The sequence below is a fragment of the Triticum aestivum genome, chromosome 5D (assembly GCF_018294505.1).
Source record: "Triticum aestivum cultivar Chinese Spring chromosome 5D, IWGSC CS RefSeq v2.1, whole genome shotgun sequence".
NCBI lineage: Eukaryota > Viridiplantae > Streptophyta > Magnoliopsida > Poales > Poaceae > Triticum > Triticum aestivum.
The window spans coordinates 545,241,430-545,249,996 of record NC_057808.1 but is presented as its reverse complement, the minus strand read 5'-3'; the positions used below and the strand labels follow the sequence as shown (position 1 = coordinate 545,249,996).

The window sequence follows — 8,567 nt, the reverse complement described above, 5'->3', positions numbered from 1 at the left end:
ATGTTGAGGAAGGAAGCTTTATTATTCGACGCCGCCGTCGCCCTTGCCGAAGCCATGACGTCGAACAACCAAAAACCTAAGATATTATGACCCTAAAACCCAAAGCTACATGACCTGTATGCGCGGGATCCGGTGACAACCCCTCCCCACCAACGACCGAGAGGTCGTCGGCGGTGGGAGTCGCCGAAGGACGGTGCCGGAAGACGGGTCCCCTTGAAGCCCTAATTACCCTAGCCGCCGACAAAGGTTTTAGGTTTTCGGGGAAAAATGTAAACGCCACAGATCATGTTACTAGCCTTTTTTAAGTAAGACTATGTTATTAGCAAGGGAAAGGATTTATATAGTAGAATTGTGAAAATCCCCGCAAAAAAAAGTAGAATTGTCAAAAGGGAAAAAGGGCTAGCAGTATTTTCCTCCCCTTCACACACCCACACCCACACGCACACGAGTTACTCGAAAAAGAAAAAAGAAAAAAAGAAACCCCACACGCACACGCACACACCGGTCGTCCAGCAATCGTCGTCCAGCACCACCACCGCTGCCCACCGGCGAGCGATGTCGGCCGCCGCGAAGGTGAGGGCGAGCGGCGGCAAGAGGGGTGGAGCCCAGGACCCGGACGAGGCACCACGGTCCGACAAGAGGCGGCGCAACATGGACGACTGCGACCGCGAGCTCGAGCTCGACAGGTGTGCCTCCTCCCCCTCCCTCCCCAGCTATTCGCGCCGCTGCTCTGCGCTCGGCGCGTCCCGCTCGCGGCGTTTCTCGGATGGAATAGACCGAGTGTTTCCTGGCCGCGCCCCCTCCTCCTCCTCTCTCCCACGCTCGATTTGTGTCAGATTTTCGCGTGCTTCACTGATTTGGCCGTATGATTTCTGGGTGTTTGCTCCGACGGGATCCGCCGAGACAATGACTTCAAGCAGATCGTGACGACGCTGCGCCACATCAAGGACAAGGCTCACAAGGACGGCCAGAAGAAGACCGAGCAGGCCATCTCCAGGTGATTCCACCTCCCCATGTTTCTCCCCGGTCAATTTCGTAATGCTAGTGTGCACACTGTTTCTACCAGCCCCACTCTTATGGGAGATTTGTTGCCTGCAACACTAGGGTTCAGTGGCTACGAGTACCTGGAGTCCTGAACCTGCTGCCTGCCCTGAATCCAAACCTTCTGCATGCCCTGTATCTGAACCTGCTGTAGGCCCTGTATCCGAGCCTGCTGTATGCACTGTATCTGAACCTGCTGTATGCACTGTATCTGAATTTAGGCTTCAGGAGTCTGTAATTGGATGTGAACTAGGAATTACCAGTGTCATGTTGTTTGTGAACGATCAGGTGATGATTGAAGTAGTAGGTACCAATGCGATGACAGGGCTTAGAAGTGTTGCGTGCACCTTTTGGTTTAGCATGATTTATCCACCTTGTTCAGAGTGAACCATAGCTAGTTTTTTTTATCGAATATATGCATCGCATCCACCTCCCCATTTTGTCCATGTCTCACTCTCAAAATAGCCTGCAAAGACTTGGGGGTTATATTATTATTTCTGTTTACTGCATTGCATTTAGATATTGGAAGTCTATGTTTGCATCACCAAAGTAGCAGGACAGAACCCCGTTGTTGTCAGGTTGTTTGTGACTGCTTAGGTCTCGTATGTAATTTCACGCCAGTAGATCCTACACTTGCAAGGCGACATTTTAGGCACTTTGCAATGTTGTGGCAGTTGATCATAACTTATGGGAGATTTGTTCCCTTCAATGGTATGATTTTGCAGTTATGAGTGTTGTCAGTGCTTCTAGCCTGCTGTATGCCTGTACCTGAATTTAGGTTCCAGAAGTCTGTAATTGGATGAGAACTAGGATTTACGAGTGCTATATTGTTTGTGAAAGTTCGAGTGCCCATATGATGATTGGAGTAGTGGGTATGGTGGATGCAACGATAGGACTTGAAAGAGCTGCGTGCACCGGTTGGTTTAAGGCGATTTATCCGCCTTCTTTGTGGAACTATAGCTAGTTATTGTGATAGAATATATGCATCCACCTTCCCATTTTGTCCTTGCTCACTCTCACAATGGCCTGCAAAGACTTGGGTGTTATATTAGGGTTTCTGTTTACTGTATTGTATTTATATATTGGAAATTTATGTTTGCATCACCAAAGTAGCAGGATCGCATACCATGGTTGTCAGGTTGTTTGTGACTGCTTAGGTCTCGTATGTAATTTCGCACCAGTAGATCATAAAGTTGTAGGAGACATTTTAGGCACTTTGCAATGTTGTGGCAGTTGATCATAAACTTATGGGTGATTTGTTCCCTTAAATGGTACTAGAATTTTGAAGTTATGAGTGTTATCTGTGCTTTTAGCCTGCTGTATGCCTGTATCTGAATTTAGGTTCTAGAAGTCTGTAATCGGATGAGAACTAGGGTTTATTTTTTTTGAACTCGAACGGCAGGTGCTCTGCCTTTTCATTAAAGGTTAGGAATATACAAGGAGTTTAGCAGTCGTCAGAAGGCGCTGCCTGTACATCTGATGATTGGAGTAAGTGGGTACGTACTGATACAAAGATAGGACCTGGAAGCGTTGCGTGCACCTATTGGTTTGAACACGATTTATCCACCTTCTTTGTGGAACGATAACTAGTTTTGTTGATCGAATATATGCATCCACCTTCCTATTTTTCTCCTGACTCACTCTCAGAATAGCCTGCGAAGACTTCGGACTCATGTTACTGTTTCTACCTGCTGTGTTCCATTTAGACACTGGAAATCTGTGTTCGCATCACCAAATTAGTAGGGCAGCAGACCATCGTTTTCCTGATTGGTCATGACTGCTTTGGTCTTGCATGTAGTGTTGCGCCAGTAGATCATAAACTTGTAAGAGACATTTTAGGCACTTTGTAATGCTGTGGCAGTTGATGATAAACTTATAAGGAAGTACAGCATACATGATCATTCCTGTAAGAAGGATGGATTCATACGATGAATTGATGACCTTTCAGTGTGTATGTTCAGTGGCTCAAAATTTGAGCCTTTCCTGTCTGACAAAGGTCCCAACTTATGTCTATTGCACACTTTTCAGCTGCTGGAAGAATTTAAATAGATTCTTTTAACTTTCAGTGTTACAACAGAGATTCAATCTATGGTACAGGACACCAAGACAGTTTGAGAAGGAAAGGTGAACAACCAAGCTGTTTTACTCACCTTTAACTTTCTGTGTGTAGGAATAGAAATTTCTGCTATCCTTTTTATAGTGAAGATTTGGTATGCTCCTTTTTTACTCATTGCTTCAATATGAACACATACATAAGCTAGTTCTTGATAATAAAAACTGTGAATGTCCATTGAAATGTAGTCTGAATGCTGACAAATGTTACTGATTGCATTAGCTGGTAGAATGTTCTTAAAGCTCTGACGAAGGCTTCCAAAGAGGTTTTTTGAACTTCTATTGGGACAATGATGTACATCCGGTTATCTAAAATAGTTTAGTTCCCAGCTTTATTTTTAGTGCAGTGTGAAGGTTCATTGAAGACCGACTACACCAAGTCTCAAGCCACTTAGCCACACTCATGACAAGTTCTGCAAAGACAAGGCTTCACACATACAGAATTTCAAAGGGATGCCGAATGGGCGTCTGCTACCATATTTTCTGAAGTCTATGGCATATATACACACTACGTGTCACGATAAATACATATATGTAGAACATAGTCTGCTCTTGCCCTAGCTTTTGACTCTAGAAGAACAGTAGCTGCATCCTGTCTAATTATATAAGCATATTTGCGTATAAATGAGTTTATTATCGTTTCCCTGACACATGTAGGAGAATTATTGCCAAAAGTTATCCAAAGAAAACCATGTCTTTGTTAACCTTTTAAGCTGGTCAAACTGTGTGTGCAGTTTATGAGAAATCGTGCTACTGGCTATTAAATACACTTAATTATTTATCATTTGTTTGAAAGGATGAGCCAATATCTTCATGTTATACTTGTGCATAATGAGACCTGAATTTGTAGTTTCTTGCCACATAATGAATGATCTCTATTGTCGATTACTTACTTGTCCACACGTCGTGTTCTGCAGATTTTTTTCTCAAAGTTTGAAGTTGAAAAGGAGAAGCTGATAGTTCAGTATGAACTGCAAAGTAAGTAGATACTTACACTACTTATGTACTCCCCTGTTCCTAAATATAAGACGTTTTGGCAGTTCAATTTAAACTGCCAAAACGTCATATATTTAGAAACAGAGGTAGTAGGAAAGATGTTTGCTGTAGTAGCTTTTCTTTTGAACAGTTCTTGTGTGTGGAAGATTCTTTGCTTTTACACAAATACTACCTCTTAAACAGGGTATAAGGAAATGACTAGTATTTCTGATGTTGAGAAAAGAGTTTCAGAGAGGCTAGCAGATGCAGACGAGTCTCCGAAGAAGTTGAAGCAGGTCTGTTCAACACTCTGCGCCGATTACTACAACTGGTGCTTTGGTCTTGTGTAACCACACAGCTTTAATGGAGTTCAATCAATGTTTATGGGTACCATGTAATTCTCTCTATTGGACAAGTAAGTAACCCTGTGTTTGTGTGTTGCAGGGTAGGGTGACAGATCCATCATCAAGCTTCGCAAGTCCTTTGCCTCGTTCCTGGGCCCCCGATGACGAGGAGGACTGATACGGCTCTTGCCAGATGGTCCGTGTTTCAGATCAAAGTGGATAGTGGTATATGGTTGTGAAGAAGAGAGATGATACACAGGCACAGCACAGGGGAAAGAGAGAGTAGATTCTGTAGGATTTCTACAGCTTCTTCACCCGCAGTACGGTTTCGGTATTCCGGTCATGATCAAACCTCACTTTTCCTGCTCTTACTTATATTCAGCATCCATTGCTGAACTTCTGGCCGACCTCTGCTGAAGTTTTCCAACATGTAAATTCTCTAGCAGCCTTCCCCATATGTCTGGACTCTGGACCAACAACATTCAGTAACAAACATATAGTGCTACATATACATATACTGTATCAAGCAATTATTATATAATCTTGGCATGGATGTATGTTTCCAAGGAAAAATAGAAAAGTTTACATCTATTGCAAGGTTTATCACATGAGCTATAGTTGTTTTTATTTAAAAAAAAGGTTTATGAACTACTAGTAGCTAGTAGTAGTATATGGCATCCTTTGCTGGACCTGGAGATTGTAATCGGAAGGGGCAATCTTAACTCTGAAGACGTTGTCGTTCCCGCTTGCACGTACACGTCGTCTCGCCGGGGCCTTTCACCTTGACCATGACGCGCTTCAGGCTGGTCCGGCACCGGAGGTGGAGGTTCCGAGTGCCGGTGGACTCCATCGACGTGAGCTACGTCTCGCACTGCAGGCACCGAGAGGGGCAACGGAACGTCGGGGGCGTCGTCTTCTCGCTGGGCACCTGGTGCTGGTGGCGCGTGCAGCACGGTCTTGAACCTGACGCACCTGGCCAGCCCGGCAGCCAGCTCGCTGCCGGGGAGCCCCTCTGGCCACACCCTGCACCGCTCAAAGCGGATGCAGATGGCCGCGGCGCCTCGGGCGCGGCCGGCTTGGACGGCTTTGGCGGCGTGGACTGCTTCGCCGCGTGGCGCGATCGGCACCACTCCTGCCCTGCGCGGAAGCTTCGGACCTGCCGCCTGCGGTGGTGGCGGCGCTGCTGTACCTGTAGCAGGGGGCATTTTGTTTTCTTCGAAAAGGAGGTTATCCCCCGGCCTCTGCATGAGAACGATGCATACGGCCATAAATGTAAGCAGGGGACGTAGCCGGAGCATTTGTGGATTCCGTAGGATTTCTGTAGCATTTGTGGTCCATACAACTAGGGACATGTTTCAAGATGATGATGATGATTCCATACAATCAAAGCGGACACGAGGGAGAGTCTTATAAATTTTACAACATTTTTTGCTTTGCTTTATTATGAGCCAAACTTTTATAAAATTTGACCAAGTTTGTAGAAAATATTATGAACATTTACAATGACAAGTATATGTATGATATGAAAATATATTCAACGACGAGTCTAATGGTAACATTTTATAAACTTAGTCAAAGTTTATAAAGTTCGGTTTAAGAGAAAACTACTACTTGAATGTCTCCTTCTGCTTTAATTTGATGCGGACAATGCTGGTGCACCATGTTTTTGTTTTCTTTTTTGCGAGGGAGATGCGCCATGGCGGCTGCTAGTTGTTGACTTGTACAAGTCACGTACAAACTGACCTGACAAAACTGAAAAAACTGCGGAATGCTAGCCTTTGCACAAAGAACCATCAGTCAAGAATGAAAATTACAATCAAGACTGACGACTTTCCTGAGCTTGACTCCAACGCCATCATCTACCTCCGGCACAACCGCAACAACCATCAAAGGAAAAAGTAACGAATCACCTCTTCACTCGAGCTCGATGCGGCTCCATCGCCGATATGCAACTTTTTAAACCTCCAAAGTAGTTTACCAAAGGAGAAGCTAGCCATTGCCTTTGAAAAAAACAGGCCAAGGTAGCAACCACCCCCCCTTCCCTGCCCCGCCCCCACTAAGATGTCGGAGGAGAAAACCATACTACCTCCCAAGCTTCGCGCCGGCGCTGGAAAAAACGCCAACGGTGGAGCCCGAGGACCCAAGTTCAACATAAGGATGTTGCCGCCGCCACACCATCCTAACTTGAATAGACCGGTTTCCAAATCCACCCCTTACTGTATGGCTGATCGCCTCGAAGGGGAAGGATTTATAGCTTCTTTATTCATCGTCGCCATTGCTATCGCCGAAGCCAAGATGTTGAATGACCCAAAAAATCTGAGCTACTAGGGCGGAAAACCAAAATCTACACGACCTACTCGCGCGGATCCGGCAACCCCCTCATCACCGACGACCGAGAGCTGCTGGAGGACGGCGGGGAAGGCTACTCGCCTGGCTGAGGTCGCTTTTCTTTCTTTCCTCTCGAAGAAAGAAAGCCCCTCAACTAGTTTGTTGACTTGCAGTTCATGCATGCTTCATGAGTGTACGTACCTCTTACTTTTTTTGAGGGGTACGCGCCTCTTACTTGGGCCATGCACCACGTACAACATGCGGTATGCCGCTCATGCATGCATGCATGCATGTTGCATTATTCGAGGATGGCATTACACCTGTACGGCTGTACGTCTATCTACATCTCATTTATTTCGCCTTCCTATATAAAGCATTTACGGATCCTGCATGCAACCTACAGCACGCATCCGCATCCAAACATGTACAAATTACTTCAAACAACAAATTACATGTACAAACAAGTTCACGCATCCGCATCCAAACATGTACAAACTACTTCAAACAATAAATTACATGAATTTTTACCACACACAAGAAAAAACAAATTCTGTTGAGGTGGTACACCTTACTTTTCTTTGCGGTCGCCTCCCACGCGTCTGGGATGGGACGGAAGTTCACTATATATACTCCCGAAAATAATTACCATGTGCTTTTCCCGCTCCAATCATGTACTCCTTCGTCCAGAAATAAGTGTCTAAAACTTTTAATGAGATGAGGCAAAACTTTTGCCTCCATTTCAAAAAAAGAAAAGAAATAAGTGTCTAAAACCACGACACTTATTTCTGGATGAAGGGAGTATATACTTGGTATTCTTCATTTCTTGTTATTACTAGGCAACACTCATGCCAGATTGACCCTAACAAAGTTGATAGTTCTTAATCAAGGAGCAAAAGGAAAAACATGGAAAAGAAAACAGATAAAAAAATCAAGAGGTAAACAGATTATCCATGAAGTTACTCCAGATTATTAGGATGTTTTAAAATGCCTGGCATTTTGAAATACTCGGTTGGAACCATGGGAATGGTTCAAACTAAAAATGTTTCACTTTTTATATTTCATGTTTTAGTTCTTTGATAGTTCAATAACTTTCTATGGCACAATTGATTTTTCTAAATTTCACGTTTCTTCTAAATTTGTTGTTTTTAATGTATGTTTGATTAAAAAATGTGTTTTAGAATATATTTCTATGGCTAGTAAATCCAATTTGTCATATAGTTTACGGATTTCCCCCTAATTTTCCTTCTTACATAGTATTCAGATAAACTTCCTCCACCTTCCCATTTCCTCGATTACGTAGCCACCACGCACGTGAAACCGCACGTCATTGATCCATCGACCAAACTGTTGAGGACAATTACGTCGGATGCCTCTCAGCAATATGTTAGTCGCACTAGGTAATTGGGAGTGAGACGCCATCACATGTCACCACATAGACACAAGACACGAGTTTAACCTAGCTTCAACCCTTTCGGCGGATAATAGCCCTAGTCCTGCTTATATCAGGTTGATCTCGAAATAGGGCACAATAGATCTTCGCCCTCCTCCATGGTGCCGGACTCAAACGACTTTATAATATGCAAATTATGAAGGCAGCCTCACCTCATCGCAAGGTACTCTTGGTCATCCACAAACAAGACTCCTCAGTTTGGTAGGGATACAACTCTTTTTTTAGGAAAACTTGGGTACGTGGTACGCCTTATGAAGTCAGTTGCGTATGTATATATGAGTCCCATGAGCCATTGTGTTTGTGAGCTCGTACGGACT

The 8,567-nt window shown here is 44.3% G+C and overlaps 1 long non-coding RNA gene across 1 annotated transcript; it reads left to right on the top strand.

Annotated features, from left to right (window-relative positions):
* Positions 1–450: 450 nt before the first annotated feature.
* On the top strand, positions 451–5,080 carry LOC123123693 (uncharacterized). The gene is made up of 5 exons (XR_006460737.1): positions 451–997; positions 3,108–3,165; positions 4,071–4,131; positions 4,333–4,424; positions 4,573–5,080. It is a non-coding gene; the product is annotated as an uncharacterized lncRNA (long non-coding RNA).
* Positions 5,081–8,567: the final 3,487 nt, after the last annotated feature.